The sequence below is a fragment of the Myotis nattereri genome (assembly GCF_964212035.1).
Source record: "Myotis nattereri genome assembly, chromosome: X".
Taxonomy (NCBI): Eukaryota; Metazoa; Chordata; class Mammalia; order Chiroptera; family Vespertilionidae; genus Myotis; species Myotis nattereri.
Genome location: NC_138078.1, coordinates 138654708 through 138670755, shown reverse-complemented (window position 1 = coordinate 138670755; position 16048 = coordinate 138654708).

Genomic DNA, 16048 nt, shown 5'->3' with positions numbered 1-16048 from the left:
ATCTGTCATTTTATTTGTACTCTGTAACAAGATAATATGGAATTGGAATCGTATTTTTTAATGTGAAAGTACTTAGCTGTAAAACAGAAATAAAATAGTTAATTTTTGAATTCTTGTATCTCTCTCTCTCTCTCTCTCTCTCTCTCACACACACACACACACACACACACACACACACACAGAGCTAGATTTTCGTAGCTTATTCAAGAATGTAGAAAAATAAACAGTAAAAAAATACCCTTCTTACTGGTTCATGTACACCCTAAACATTCATTGAGCCTCTGTCCTCACAGGGAAAGGCACCCCAGCCAGACAGAGGGAGGGAATGCAGAGGAGAGGAGCTGGGCGGAGGGACTGGCAGGACGCTGGGTTGGGAAGGGAGTGAACAGAAGGCAGCTTTTGTCCCCGGGTCTTTGTCTTTGAGAGTGGGTATGATTTCTTAAACAGGAGGACATAATAGATGAAGTGATGTTTACGTCCTTTTAGACAGGCGGGGAGAGTCAACCAGAGGGGGAGGTTGCTCATGTGGAGTGTGGAACTGAAGCTCAGGCCCTATGATGATGATGTATAGCCACCAGTTGTGACTGTCCTCTTACGGGCCAGGTACGCAGCCCCGTGGAATCTGAGCTCCGCTAGGTACTAGGTCCCCCTTCCCCATGTAAAAGGCAAGGATAGTGGGTGATGCAGTCAGGGCCCCCATTATCATGGGCCATCTATTCATCCTTCTGTGCCACCTTCTCAACTGTAGACTGGGTGACAGTGACACTGCCCCTATCCCCGTTATTTGAGGATTGAATTCTAGGATTCTTGGATCATGCCCATCCCAGGTCCTCGAAGTGGGTTGGTGTGTGGGTACTGGTGCCAATTCTTCCTGCTCCTGTTATTCCTTCTGTAGACTCAGGTGGGGGCCAGGAGTGTCTGCTGATAGCAGATAGCAGTGGTGCAGCCAGGGGATGGAGGAGGGTGGCTCCCAAGGGGTCCGAGCGAGACACCTGGCAGGATGATCTGAGCTCACACGGTGGTGTCCCAGGGTCCAGCTGAGGTTGGAGCCCAAGGATTTGCAAGCAGAAGCCCTGGAAGAGGGACCAGGGTGCATGGGGACTGCAGCACCTTGAGGTGAAAAGAGGAGGGAGCTGACAGTGTTAGGGTGGGTGGGGGTGGGCAGGAGAAGGAAAGCTCAGGAGGGTCTTTGCTGGGAGAGGGCTAGAACCCACTCACCCGGTGTGAAGCCAAAGCTCCCGTTCTCCCACATCTGTGCTCCCCTGGCCTCAGTGACCTTCTTTGTGGAACTGAACACACCCTGTCCTGAGTGCCTCTCCTTACCTGTCGCCACCTTCTTCCTTGAGCTCCCCAAAGACTCCATCTGATGGACGAGGCATCTGCATCACCAGCCCTTTCCATGGGGCCTGGCAGCTGAGTGCGTGGGGATAGGAAGAAGAAGCCAACACTCTCTGCTCTCCCACCATCCCTGTCAGTGGGGTTCCAGGGCCCCAGGGGACATTGTGGGGAGAGGTCAGCCCACAGACCATGAACACGGAGGGCTGATGCATGATGCTTATTGACAGTCACACTTTTGGGTTTCCACAGCCCACGTGAGGCCCACGGACCTCTGGGGAGATGGAGTTCTCCTGCCTCTCCTGGCAGCCTTATGCAGGCTTGGTCTTAAATGGGGCCATGACTCTGGAGACTTGTTGGCGACCCTACGGAGCTGCCACAGGAACTGCACCATCGCCATCCACATTGCTCACAGGGACTGGGAAGAGCCCTCTGGCTGGAGCTGCTGCTGGAGAGGCTGGGCTGGAACCCCATGCAGATTGAGGCTCTGCTCCCAAAGGGAGAAGTATGGGAGAGGAGTGAGCGTTGGCAAGGCCTGACACCCCGAGAGCTGCTCACACCCCTCCAAGAGAACCCCCAGGACCTTGCTCAGGAGTTTGGGGCTTGTTTTGCTTTGAACCTGTGGCAGTGGGGCTGTGGTTTGTGTAAGCAGCACACCTTCAAAGGGGCAGCAAGGGGCCCAGGCTGGGGTTCCGAGGGCCGAGTTCCTACGACCCGGGTGAACCCTTCTGTCCACACTGGGCCTCAGTTCCCATTGCTGATCTGAGAGGCAGGGACAGGTCCAAGTCTGCATGTGGTGTTGCCTATATGCCCACATGTGTGTTTATGTGTGTAGACGCATGTGTGTTTGCGTGACAGTCCAGAGGAGGCTGCACAGCACACACAGAGGGTCAGGTGGCCTCCAGACTCAGGCTGTCTGCCTGACTTCACACACCTGCCCCACCCCCACAGCCCATAGCATCCTGGGCCTTTTCGCTCAACCCTCAGTGGTTGAGGTCCCACACCAGCTTCTTGCACCTGGTGAAGAGCTTGAGACCTGATTGCCTGTGGGTTCCCCACAGCAGCTGGGGCCCTTCTGACCTGTAGGTGCTGCCCCCAGCAGCCGGGCTGGGACCTGCCCAGTAGTGCACCAGGCTCTGTCCACTTCATTTCCCTCTCTCCTGGGCCTCACCCAGGGTTCCCTGAGCAGAGTTTGACACATCGGAAGTGCTCAGTCAGAGGGACCCAGCTGACTCTGTGTCTCTTTGGTGAAATCAGCTTAGCCTCTAGTGGGTATAACTCTGAATAACTGTTTTCTCTCAAGAGAAGCCTTTGGTTTATGGAAGGAAAAATGTCTCAGTGCTTCTCTCGTGGTTCCCAGGGCTCCTTGACATGGGGGAATCTTTGAGTTGCCCAGTAAACGTGGCTCCTGTGGAGGTTGTGGAACTGGAAAAGCAGGCTGTACTGACCAACCTGAAGCAGAAGTACCCAAGGGCACTTTCAAACCCCAGGTGGTTACTGGAGCCCATACCCAGGAAAGGGGGAAAGGATATCTTCCAGGTAGGCATCCCACCGCACCTGATCCCCTAGGGGCAGGAGGACTCCACAGGAAGGTCACCGAAAATCCAGCTGAATCATGACCATCAATGGGCCATCATGCCGTGGATGTAGAACTGAATTGGAACCACCATGGAGAGCACTACCCACCATCTGCTGTTCTCGTAAACAGATTGCTGTGACCAGATGTAGGGGACTGTCCTTGTGAGATGCCTCTCTGGGCTCATTGACTGTGTCAAGGACTCTGACCTTTAGGAAAAAGGGAAAGCTGCCAGGAAATATCTTGGTGCTATCACTATTTTTGGTCCTGCTCAGTCCTGGGTTTTACAGAGAAAAATGCTTTCGGAGAACTGGTTATTGTTTGGGACGCCCATGTTTTTGTTGTGGTCAAACTCAGAGAACACTTCAGCAGCACCCAGGGGTCCTTGTGGGCGGTCTGGGAGCGGGCACTGAATGATTGCCAGAGGGTGACCAGCCAGGCCTGGCCTCACTCACAGTGAAAGGGACACCAGACTTTGAAAGAAAGCGGCTGTCTGTCCTGGCAAGTGACTGGTCTGCTGTAAAAGTGTCCCTGGGCTCACGAGAGCTTGTGTTACACATGTCACATAGCTACCTTATGACCCAAGAACGGATCTGAAATACAGCTCTGATGGAAAAGTGATGGGTAGAGGTTTTTTGTGTTTTGTTTTTGTTTGTTCGTTTGTTTTCTGTATGAGCAATCTTTATTTGGGTCCCTTTTAGCGGGGTTACTAATAGCTGTTAGCTGTGAGGATGATGTGGTTTCTCGCAGGCATTGCCTGGAATGGCCAGTCTTCTGAGTCAGACTGGCTCTGTCGTACACTGCTTAGCAGATGGGGTGGTCCGGGTTCTAGGTGGGCCTCTCTGCAAGGCCCCTGGAACTTGGACTAGAGACACTCTGATGCTGATCAGAAACTTCCTGGCATCATAGGGAGATCCGTGAGTAAAGACCCTCCTGTTTCAAGTTGCATGACTAATATAAGGTGATGCTGGGCATTTCTGTCTCCTGAACAGTAGTCAAGGATCAGGGGACCAGATCTTCCTGGGCTTGCCTCAGGACCCCCTAGCCAGTTCCTTGTCCAGGGTGTGAAAATGAACGAGGACAACTGGGACAAAAGCCTGTCTGGAGCCAGGATTTCTAGTCTCCTCAGGCTCATTCTGATGAGGTATGTGGCATGGAAACAGAAGAACATGGACTCACAATTCTCATTGGATTGTTTATTCTGTACCATGTAGTTTTTGCCTTTCTTTATTAAAGTGGAAATGGATTCATGGTTACAAAGCCTGTGACATTATGGGCCTGCATTGTGCTTGAACCGCTCACAGACTGAACACTTGTTATCTGAGGAGGCCTCCTGCTCCTCCTCAGCCTGGTCAGGGTCCTCTGATGGAGCCATGACTGAAAGGCCAGCGATCAGTTTAGAATAGATGTTGTACAAAGATATCACTGAACCTTGTAGCGGTTCATTTGGGGGGGTGGCAGATCCCCTATGTCATTGGTTCCAGCAGTAGCCCAGGGAACAAACATGACACTGCCAAAAGTACCCTCCCCACTTGAACCACTTGCTGCACTTGGGCACTGGACCTCCCTGGCACTCTCCATGGGCTGAGGAACTGTGATCTCGAATGCCGGGGGGGGGGGTATTGGGTCCCCAATCATTCTTGCCTGTCTCCTGAGCCTTTTGTTCAGCTTCTTTGCCGCCGCTCTGGTGGTGTGATCTTGGGGAGTGTCTTGTGGGGGCCATCTTCATCTTTTTTGCGGGGAGGGGTGACACTGGTCCCTGGACAAACGCGCATCACCTGGTTACCTTGTGTTGTAATGTTCTCGAGGAGCCAAGGCTTGCCTCTCTGGAAATTGCAATTTCTGTAGATCTGAAACAAAATTAATTAATTTAGTCACTTGTGGAGAAAATATACCTATTTGACATTAACTGGCCGCTCAGAGTCTTTACTCATCCCTGCAGGTTATCTCGAAGGGGGCTATAGTTTCAAATGAAAATCTATACTTTCTCATCTTTTCATAAATACTGTATCATATGAAAAGGGGTTAGGCCCTGAAATCATGACCTTTCAGTATATTGTTCTGCTGGGTCCACTAGGAAGATGTTTGAGAAACAGGGAACGTGGGAAACGGGAGGACTTTCTACTTTACCACCATCCTGTTCCCTGCAGAGCAAACTGAAGAGTTGCCTGGGCATATTTTGCTAAAGCCATGGCGGTTCAGCAAGCAGATGAAACTCTTCAGGCTTTTTGATTCAAAGATTTGCTCCTCGCCCCTTCGGCAAAGAATCTCGCTCTGGACAGAAGCTCTCTCACTGCAGACACAGCTGATTCTCATAGCCACTTGGCCTGGAGGTCAAACCCTCCCTGGTATTAGCTACAACAATCAAGGTTTAACTATAAGACTGCGCACAAAGACAACTAGGGGGTGCACCAAGGAAGCATAACAAAATGCGGAGACAAAGAAACAGGACAAAATTGTCAATGGAAGATATAGAGTTCAGAACCACACTTTTAAGGTCTCTCAAGAACTGTTTAGAAGCCGCCGATAAACTTAATGAGATCTACAAGAAAACTAATGAGACCCTCAATCTTATATTGGGGAACCAACTAGAAATTAAGCATACACGGACTGAAATAACGAATATTATACAGACTCCAGACAGCAGACCAGAGGAGCGCAAGAATCAAGTCAATGATTTGAAATGCGAGGAAGCAAAAAACACCCAACCGGAAAAGCAAAATGAAAAAAGAATCCAAAAATGCGAGGGTAGTGTAAGGAGCCTCTGGGGCAGCTTCAAGCGTACCAACATCAGAATGATAGGGGTGCCAGAAGATGAGAGAGAGCAAGATATTGAAAACCTATTTGAAGAAATAATGACAGAAAACTTCCCCCACCTGGTGAAAGAAATGGACTTACAGGTCCAAGAAGCGCGGAGAACCCCAAACAAAAGGAATCCAAAGAGGACCACACCAAGACACATCATAATTAAAATGCCAAGAGCAAAAGATAAAGAGAGAATCTTAAAAACAGCAAGAGAAAGAAACTCAGTTACCTACAAGGGAATACCCATACGACTGTCAGCTGATTTCTCAACAGAAACTTTGCAGGCCAGAAGGGAGTGGCAAGAAATATTCAAAGTGATGAACACCAAGAACCTACAACCAAGATTACTTTATCCAGCAAAGCTATCATTCAGAATTGAAGGTCAGATAAAGAGCTTCACAGGTAAGGAAAAGCTAAAGGAGTTCATCACCACCAAACCAGGATTATATGAAATGCTGAAAGGTATCCTTTAAGAAGAGGAAGAGGAAGGAAAAGGTAAAGATACAAATTATGAACAACAAATATGCATCTATCAACAAGTGAATCTAAGAATCAAGTGAATAAATAATCTGATGAACAGAATGAACTGGTGATTATAATAGAATCAGGGACATAGAAAGGGAATGGACTGACCATTCTTGGGGGGGAAAGGGGTGTGGGAGATGCAGGAAGAGACTGGACAAAAATCGTGCACCTATGGATGAGGACAGTGGGTGGGGAGTGAGGGCGGAGGGTGGGGCGGGAACTGGGAAGAGGGGAGTTATGGGGGGGGAAAAAGAGGAACAAATGTAATAATCTGAACAATAAAGATTTAATTTAAAAAAAAATATTGATTCTTCCTACATGAGCAAAAATTCACTTCAAGCACCATTGAGTTTTACGATATTGGGAAAAGGTGGTGATGGTGTGTGTGTGTGTGGGGGGGGGGGGGTAATTCCTGTATACTTGCTCACGTGCAATACTCACCACATAACATGTTCAAGAAAACACCAGTGGAACTTTCAAGGACTTCAGATCAAAGAAGCCTAAACTAGGTTTTGTAAAACCCAGAGAAAATTTCACTTCCCACAAATTCAAATCAGGGCTCTCCCCTTCTCAATGCCCCAAATCTACACCATGCTTCCCAGGCTCCCCATCATTATTAGTTTATAAAGATTCATTGATATTCAATTAAGTAGTTCTAATTTTCTCAATGCAGCTCAAGGCAGCACTTTATAAAAGAATACATCCACCCTCTGGAGACAGCTGGGGAAGCCAATTAGCTGGGATAAATTTGCACATCAATCCAGCTGTGGAATGAAGTCAGCCTTGTTCCCCAGTCACAATGTGAAGAGCAAAAAGAGGAATCCAAGTGCTCCCTTGTCCTTTATTCCCTCACCTCAAGTGAGCCACAGCCTTCATTAAAAGACTGTGAATAGTGGGAGAGAAAACCCATAAATGCTCCCATTCCCTACTAAGTATGCACTATAACTTAGAAGCAATTATTAATGGGGAATGTTTAATGCCCTCGCAAAGGTTGGTACTAATTCACATAAATATTGTATCACTTCACAAAGGATTTTTGTTTCAGAGGTTGAAAAATTGGGTAGCAATTTGATTGTCAAGTTAAACTTCAACATAATGAGGTTCAGTTTTCTAATGATTCCATTATGTAGCAAGGATTCAATTCAATTCAACAAACATTTAATGAGTCACTACTATGCTAAGGCCCTGCTCAAAGTAGTATAATGTGAAGAAGCACTTTGATAAACCACAAAGAGCAACTTTCAATGATCATGAATTCATAGACTATGAGAGATGGAAGGATCCCTGAACTCATGGAGCCAAAACCTACAGATATTTTCACAAGTTCTGCCACTAGAAGTCTCCCAAGACAGTTTTGAAGAACTCAGAGGCTAATGTTTCTCCCCAGGTTTCTTCTTTTCTAAGCTAAACTGAAGCTCTTCCACTGTGAAATTTGTCTTTGTGAGGGGCTAAAAAAAATTCATACTTTTCCTCTCACCTAGGTTCTTCTAGGCTGGGCTAATAATCAAATTAACAGATACAGATTAACAGGAGAAAATCAAAGTGTTAATACATGCACAAGGGGAATTCACATAAACATGAAAATTCCAAAGGCAATGGGAGCAACATTGGGTATATAAGACATATTGGACAAAGAAGAAAAAGGGGGAAATGAAGTATTAGATTTTAGAAGTGAGGATGGCTGCTTCACAAATAGTTGAGGAAGAGCTGAACATACATGGCAGGAAAATTCTTGCTAGGTAATTCAGAAACAATGGGGCACAGAAGTTATCTAGCTAACAGGCACCTGCTTGAAGCCATTTTATTTACTATATTTAATTAAAATTAGGCTAAGGCAAACATCCTAAATTATCCTTCCTGAAATAGGTTTCTCTGCCTGAGTCACTTGCAGATTCAGGTCAGTTAATACTTTGTCTATATTATTAATATTTACAAAATTGTACTTTTCTTTTTTAAAATTTATCTTTATTGTTGAAAGTATTACAGATGTCCCCATTCCCTGCCCTCCACTGACTCCCTCCACCCTGATTCCATCCCCTCCCCAGGCCTTCCCTGAACTATTATCTACCAATGGGCTTTGCATATAAAAAGGGGAGGAGAGTTCAGAAGTTCTTTCTCGCCCAGCCTGTATGGCTCAGTGGTTGAGCATTGCCCATGCTCCAAGAGGTCACTGGTTTGATTCCTGGTCAGGGCACCTGCCCAGGTTGCATGCTGGATCCCCATGTGGGAGGCAGATGATGGATGATTCTCTCTCATCATTGATATTCCTATCTCTCTCTCCTTCTCCCTTCCTCTCTCTTTAAAAATCAATGGAAATATATTCTCCTGTGAGGATTAACAACAACAACAACAAAAATGTGCAGAAGACCTGAATAAACACTTCTCCAAAAAGGACATACAAATAGCCAAGAGACATATTAGAAAAATGCTCAATGTCACTAATCATAAGAGAGATGCAAAGTAAAATGACAATGAGGTACAACTTCACACCTGCTAGAATGGCTATCATCAATAAATAAACAAACAACAATTTCTGGCAAGGATGTGGAGAAAAAGGAACCCTAGTACACTGTTGGTGGGAAAAAAGTATAGAGTTTCCTCATAAAGTTAAAAATGGAACTGTCTTTTGACCCAATGATATCACTTCTAGGAATATATCCTAAGAAACCTGAAACACCAATCAGGAAGAATATATGCACCCCTATGTTCATAGCAGCATTATTTACAATAGCTAAGATCTGGAAACAGCCCAAATGCCCATCAGTAGATGAATGGATTAAAAAACTGTGGTACATTTACACAATGGGATACTATGCAGCTATAAAAAAGAAGGATCTCTTACCCTTTGAGACAGCATGGAGGAACCTGGAGAGTACTATGCTAAGCAAAATAAGCCAGTCAGAGATAGACAAGTATCACATAATCTCACTCATATGTAGAATCTAATGAACAAAATAAAATGATGAACAAAAAAGATCCAGGTTGACATTGAAGCACGCAACAGCCTGACATATTTCAGAGGAAAGGAGGCGGGTGGGAAGAGATTAACCAATGAACTTACTAGTATATGCATATATGCAAAGCCCATGGATAGACAATAGTGTGGGGAAGCCCTAGGGAGGGGATGGGAACGGGAGTGGAGGGGGTCAATGGGAGGAAAATAAGGACATATATAATGCTTTCAAAAATAAAGATAAATTTTTAAAAATAAAAAATAAATGCAATTTTGTAAATATTAATAATATAGACGAAGTATTAACTGACTTTATCAAGAAAAGAAATGGAGAATGGAAGTAGAAATGACAAGGAGGAAGTAACCATTGAAACAAAAATGTTAAAAATTAGGAGACTCTACCAACAAATTTGAAGAAATTTGAAAACCTAGAGGAAATGGATAATATTTTAGGAAATTCAAGTTACCAAAATTGACCCCATCAGCGTTAGAAAGCTTAAATAGACCAATTTCTATAGAAGGGTAGAGGAAGTTTCTAAGGAACCACTCCACAAAAGAGCACCAGACCCAGATGATTTCATAGGAAATAGATAAAATTACATCCATATCTCACACCATAGACAAAAAATAGACTCAAAATAGCTAAAAATAAAAAATGAAACCATGCAAGTACTATAGGAAAATGTGAAGAATTCCTTTTTAACCTTTGTGTAGGGAAAGGCTATCTATGACTCAAAATCCAGGGACAATAATAGAAGTCAAATATGGGGGACATCTGTAATATTCTCAACAATAAATATTAAGAAAAATAAGTCAAATTTTATTACCTAAATATTTGCATGGCAAATACACCATAAACAAAATCAAAAGACAACTAACAAATGAGAAGAAAATATCTGAAATATATACTACAGGTGAAGGACTAATAAACCTAATATATGAAGAACTTTTAAAAATTTAGGACCAGCCCTAACTGGTTTGGCTCAGTGGATAGAGCGTCAGCCTGCGTACTGAAAGGTCCCAGGTTCCATTCTGGCTGAGACCATGTACCTTGGTTACAGGGCACATCCCCAGTAGGGGGTGTGCAAGAGGCAGCTGATCGATGTTTCTCTCTCATTGATGTTTCTAACTCTCTATCCCTCTCTCTTCCTCTCTGTAAAAAACCAATAAAATATATTTTAAAAAATTTTAGCACCAGGGAGGATCAGGCAGGTTCATATAGCTGACATACAGAGTGAGTCAAGGGAGGGTACAATCAAGTTAGGTTAGGAGGTAGACTGGAGGAGAGTTAGATTTAGATCTGCAATATAGAAAGAGTACTACGTTGGCTTGGTGAAAGCAGATTAAAAAAGCAAGGAGAGGGTTCAGAGCTCTTAAAATAATACATCTAAGAGATGATGATCAAAAAAGAAAGTAATGCCCGGCTGGTGTGGCTCAGTGGTTGAGTATCGACCTATGAACCAGGAGGTCCCAGTTCGATTCCTGGTCAGGGCACGTGTCTGGGTTGCAGGCTCCATTCCCAGTAGGGGGAGTGAAGGAGGCAGCTGATCAATGATTCTCTCTCATCATTGGGGTTTTTATCTCTCTCTCCCTCTCCCTTCCTCTCTGAAATCAATAAAAAATATTTGCTTTTAAAAAGGGACCCAGTGATCCTTTTTTTTTTTTAAAGGATCTATGAGGATTAAGATAAAAAGATGAATTAAAGAGCTATTGAAGAGGCAGAATTTACTGGATTTATAAACCAAATTGATGTGGGTGATGTGGGAGTCCTGGATGAAGCCTGGGGATTCAACATGGCAGTGAAATAGATAGCAGTGTCAGAGAAAATGTAGAGAATACAAACTTTTATATTCATTCTCAGTATTAATTATCATAACTTATGTAAGTTTTTCAGTGCTGTACTTGGCATATAGAAATTATGAAATAATGTTAACTATGGTTGCTGTTACTTTAGGCTAAGCTGGCTTGATTAACCCTAACAGAACTCACTATGAAGTACTATTCAAAATTTATACTTGACCTTCTCTAAGCAGTTCTGGGTTCAAATTGCCCAACTTTCCAGGTTTGTGATTCTAGACAAATTTCTTAACCTTTGCTAGCCTCCATCTCTTCTTCTCAAAAATAGAAGTAATAATATCAATCTGGCAGCAATTTTATGGGAATCGGAGATAAAAAGAAGTAAAGTGCTTTGAATGGTGCCTATCACGTAGCAGGAGCTTTGTAAATGATAGCTTAAACAAAAGTCAACATTGTTGGTTTCAAGCCTCTAAATTAGGACAGTAGTAGTCTCAAACAGGAAACAACTTAAAAGTCCATCAACAGTAGAATCAGTAACTAAATTGTGGTATATTCCTTCTGTAGAGTACTACATAAAAATAAAAAAAATACTGATATACATAAAAACATAAATAAATTTAAAAGACAAAATATTGAGCAAAAAAAGCAAAACTAACACATGATTTATTAACACAACTCCTAGACATATATCCCAAAGTATTGAAATCAGGGACTTCAAAAAATGTTTGTAGATCAAGACTATAGCAGCTCACGGCAGCTCAAATGTCCATCAGTGGATGGATGGACTAACAAAATGTAGTATATACATACACTGGAATATTATTCAGCCACTAAAAAATAAAGTACTGACCTAGCTGGTGTGGTTCAGTCAGTTGAGCATCATCCTGTGTTGTGGGTTTGATTCCCAGTCAGGACACATACCCAGGTTACAGATTCCATCCCTGGGTTGCATATGGGAGGCAATGGATCAATGTTTCTCTCTCACAGTGATGTCCCTTTCTCTTCCTCTCTCTAAAAATAAATTAAATTTTTAAATAAATGAAGTACTGACACATGCAGCAACATGGATGAACTTGGAAGACATCATGCTCAGTGACAGAAACCAGATACAAAATGACAAATATTGTATGATTCCACTTGTATTAGGTACCTAGAATAGGCAAATTCATAGAATCAGAAAGTAGAATAGAGGTTACCAGGAGCTGCGGAAAATGGGACTAGGTGGTTATTATGTAATGGCTGCAGAGTATGTTTGGGATGATGAAATTCTAGAAATGAATAGTGGTGATGATTGCACAACACTGAACACATTTAATGTCACTGACTGTACACTTAAGAATGGTTAAAGTGGTAATTTTTATTTATGTATACTTTACCATAATTTCTTCAAAAAAGAAATTGAACACAAAAAAATACATACCATATGCTTCCATCTATATGAAGTTCTAGAACAGGCAAAATCATTGTATGGTGAAGGATGTCAGGATAGTGGTTGCCTTTGGATGTAATGTTGACTGTAAGGAGGCAAAAGGGAGCCTTCTGGAGGGTTGTATACAGGGTGTCCCCCCAAAATGTATACACACACACTTTGAATAATTATAAAGGCAGTGTTTATTAATATACATTTCATTTTTAAAATTGAGCTATCAGCTGTTAAAGTGTGTATACATTTTTGGGGACACAGTATATATCTTGGTTAGAGTGGCAGTTATACAGATATGTAAGTATGTAAAATTGTTAAGCTGTCACTCTACAGTATATAAATTATATGTCCATTTAAAAAGAAAAAAGTAGAAACTGGGGAAAACTGTCATATAAAAATTGCTTTGCATTTTTTTTTTATCTTTTGATTATATGGAGACTTAGGCTCACCTGAAGGCAGATTCTCTCTTTGGGAAAGTCAGCAAAACTGGCTCTTTCGTTCTCACTAGTATAAAAGCCAGAAGCTTTGCATTTTGCTGGGGAGAACTACAAAACACCTTAAACCTGACCTCAGAAATTCAGCGTCTTGCCTTGGTCACTCATATTGGGCATGATAAGTCAAGAAATGTGTTTATGAGGCTTCTTGATTTTGGAAGTGGAGAGAGAGAGGATAAGGAAGGAGGAGTAGAGAAAAATGTTTCTTGGCTGTATATGAACTGATAAGGCACTGTGCATGAACTGCTGCTTGTTCCTTAGGGGCAGAGGTGGGCAAGCACAAATGATGAACGCAGCTTGCAGGCAAGCAGTAGCTGAAGTAGCTGCTTCCATGAGACTTTGTGAGACTCTAATTTGGGCATAAACAGCGTTGCTTCAGGCACCTAGAAGCAGAGTGAAACAAAGTTTTAAAAAGTGACAGTTTTTCTAAACCTTCCAATTCCTCTAAGCCCTGCATCCCTTGAGCCCCTGAAGAATAACATTTTGGAGCACTGAGACACAGCACCCTTGGTTTGAACACTTGCAATCTCACCCAAAGCAAAGATCCTTGGGTAGGGGCAGAGAGGAAGAACAGGGAGGGGGTACTGATTGTTGATCAGTTTGTGAGCACAAATTAGCATCTTTTTGGGTATCCAGGAATTCTTGCAAGAAATTTTGCACAGGCGATCAGCCAAGGTGCATCAGTCATTCTGGTGGGGCTAGATAGAACCACTGTAATCTGGTCATGAAAGGTTAAGATGACCTCAGTTTATATTCACAGTCTGGCTAAACCTGGATAAAACCGTTATACATATATGCATATCTCTGAGGCTATATATATGTGCATGTTTTAAATGTATGTATTTTCTATATATATATATATAATTTTAATTGATTTTTTATATTTTTATTGATTTTTTTACAGAGAGGAAGGGAGAGGGATAGAGAGTTAGAAACATCGATGAGAGAGAAGCATTGATCAGCTACCTCCTGCACACCCCCTACTGAGGATGTACCCGCAGCCAAGGTACATGCCCTTGACAGGAATTGATCCTGTGACCCTTCAGTCCGCAGGCTGACACACTATCCACTGAGCCAAACCGGTTAGGACATATGTATTTTCTTAACAAAATTGGTATCTTATTGCATATATCCAGGTGTGTGTGTGTCTTTATGGAGCAGTTTATTTTAGGTGTTCCCTTGTCATTAAAGATTCTTTTGAGACTGCATTCCTGAAGTGAGGAGTCTTGCCCAGTGGCTGGGTCTTGCCACCATCTTCCAGCTGAAACAGAAATCACCTGTTTCCCTGCTGCCCATTCCAGTGCCTCCCTGCACTGACTGGTTCATAAACTCTATCACTTGGTCCCAGCAGCCTCTGGGGTTGTGACATTATTGGGCTTGGCTTCACTCCTTCCATGAGTGTGAAAAGGGACCTGTTTTGAGAAGTCATGGAAGGCAAGATCTGAAAGTCCAAGAGCAGCAGGTTCAGTCATCCATTGTCAGTGCACTAGTGAGAACACACTAAAGCTACTGAGCCCTCCACACCCTCCACCCTACCACAGTAAAGAAACTGAAGAGAGAGGTGTCATGTGACTTGCAAGCTGGTGAAGCAAGCTGGTAGCAAGGATGGAACCTGCACGCAAGTCTTTTGATTCCCCAAGGTCAATGCTTTTCCACCCACCTCTGAACCCTCCCCACAAGTAAGCCTGGTGGAAGAAGTGAATTTAACAACAAATTGCACGCCAAAGCCACAAAAACACTTTTATTTAATTGCTACCACAAAAACAGAATCGAATTAAGACAGTACATTTCCACTTATCCTTACAAGCTTTTGTACAGTAAACATTATTATAAGTGTCAATTTGAATCAATAATTGAAATTTTTATTAAACAACAACTTTTTCTTGAACCCTAGGGGAAAATCACTTCTTGGGCTGTCAAGTCTGCTGATGCAAGATGTCTATGACTTAACATTGCTTATCACCTCAACCAAGAGGGAGGGAAACTGGCTGATGCTGCCATCTCTTCCTCTCCACCTCTCACCCCAGTTAGGGACAAGGCAGGAGGAAAAGGCTTTCGGAGAAACACTCATTTACAACCTCCATGGAAGAAATCCATTGACTTCTGGCTACCAGTTATTACCTTGCATTCCCTTTTGAATGAAAAAGAAAAATATAAAAATTGATTGTGTGAAAACATCAGGCAATTTAAAAAATCTCTGAGGTATAGTGTAGTTATGAATTACAGTATTAAAAACCCAACTACAATTGATCCTAGCAACCATAAGTTTAAATTTTAGAAGAAACCAATTTATGAATGGATGTGTCTCTCTGAATCTAAATGAAAAAGAAAATCCTGGCAGATACTAAAAGACATAAGTGACTGCATAAAAAGTAAAAACATGTCATTCTTTCCATTCATGTTTGACTATAAAAATAAGCACTGATGTTTGAATTTTCACAAAATAAAAACAATTCACTGTGGCCACATCTTTCATTTTTGCCATTTGATTTCATAAGCATAAAAATCCATTTTAATAAGAGCTTGTCAAATTATTTTTAGATATGGGTCATATTGTGTTGCTGGAATTTAGAAACAAAACTGTTTCAACTACTTGTACTTTATCACATCTGCCTTTCTGACTATCATTAAATGTATAATATAGAATTAGACACTTAGAAACATAACGCTCTGTGGTCACATTAACTTTACAGAAGCCTTCACAGGGCGCACCTTCAACATTGCACATGCACTTCTCCCTCATCCCTCCCTCGGAGGATGGAAGAAGAAAGCAGGAACAAGGAGGAGGAAATGAGGGAAGGGAGGAAGAGGAACACAGGAGTAGGGAAAAATCCAAGTCTAAAATGTCAAGGATCATTGTGGGCTCAAGGCCAGCAGAAGAAGGAAAGGTAGGCTCAGAACAACAGAAGTCAAACTTGATGGCAATTTGATTTCTAAAATAGCAGACACATACACACACACACATACACACACACTTTTGAGTATGTGATACAAGGGAGTATGCGTGAATGATGAAATTAGCTTACAACATGGCTGTGAATCAGTGTTTGTGTGCCTTTCTATGTTTAAATGCAGTGAGGTTACATGTGCTAGACAAACTTGAAAGTGGACCATTGCTTGGCCATCCCTAAGAGCATTTT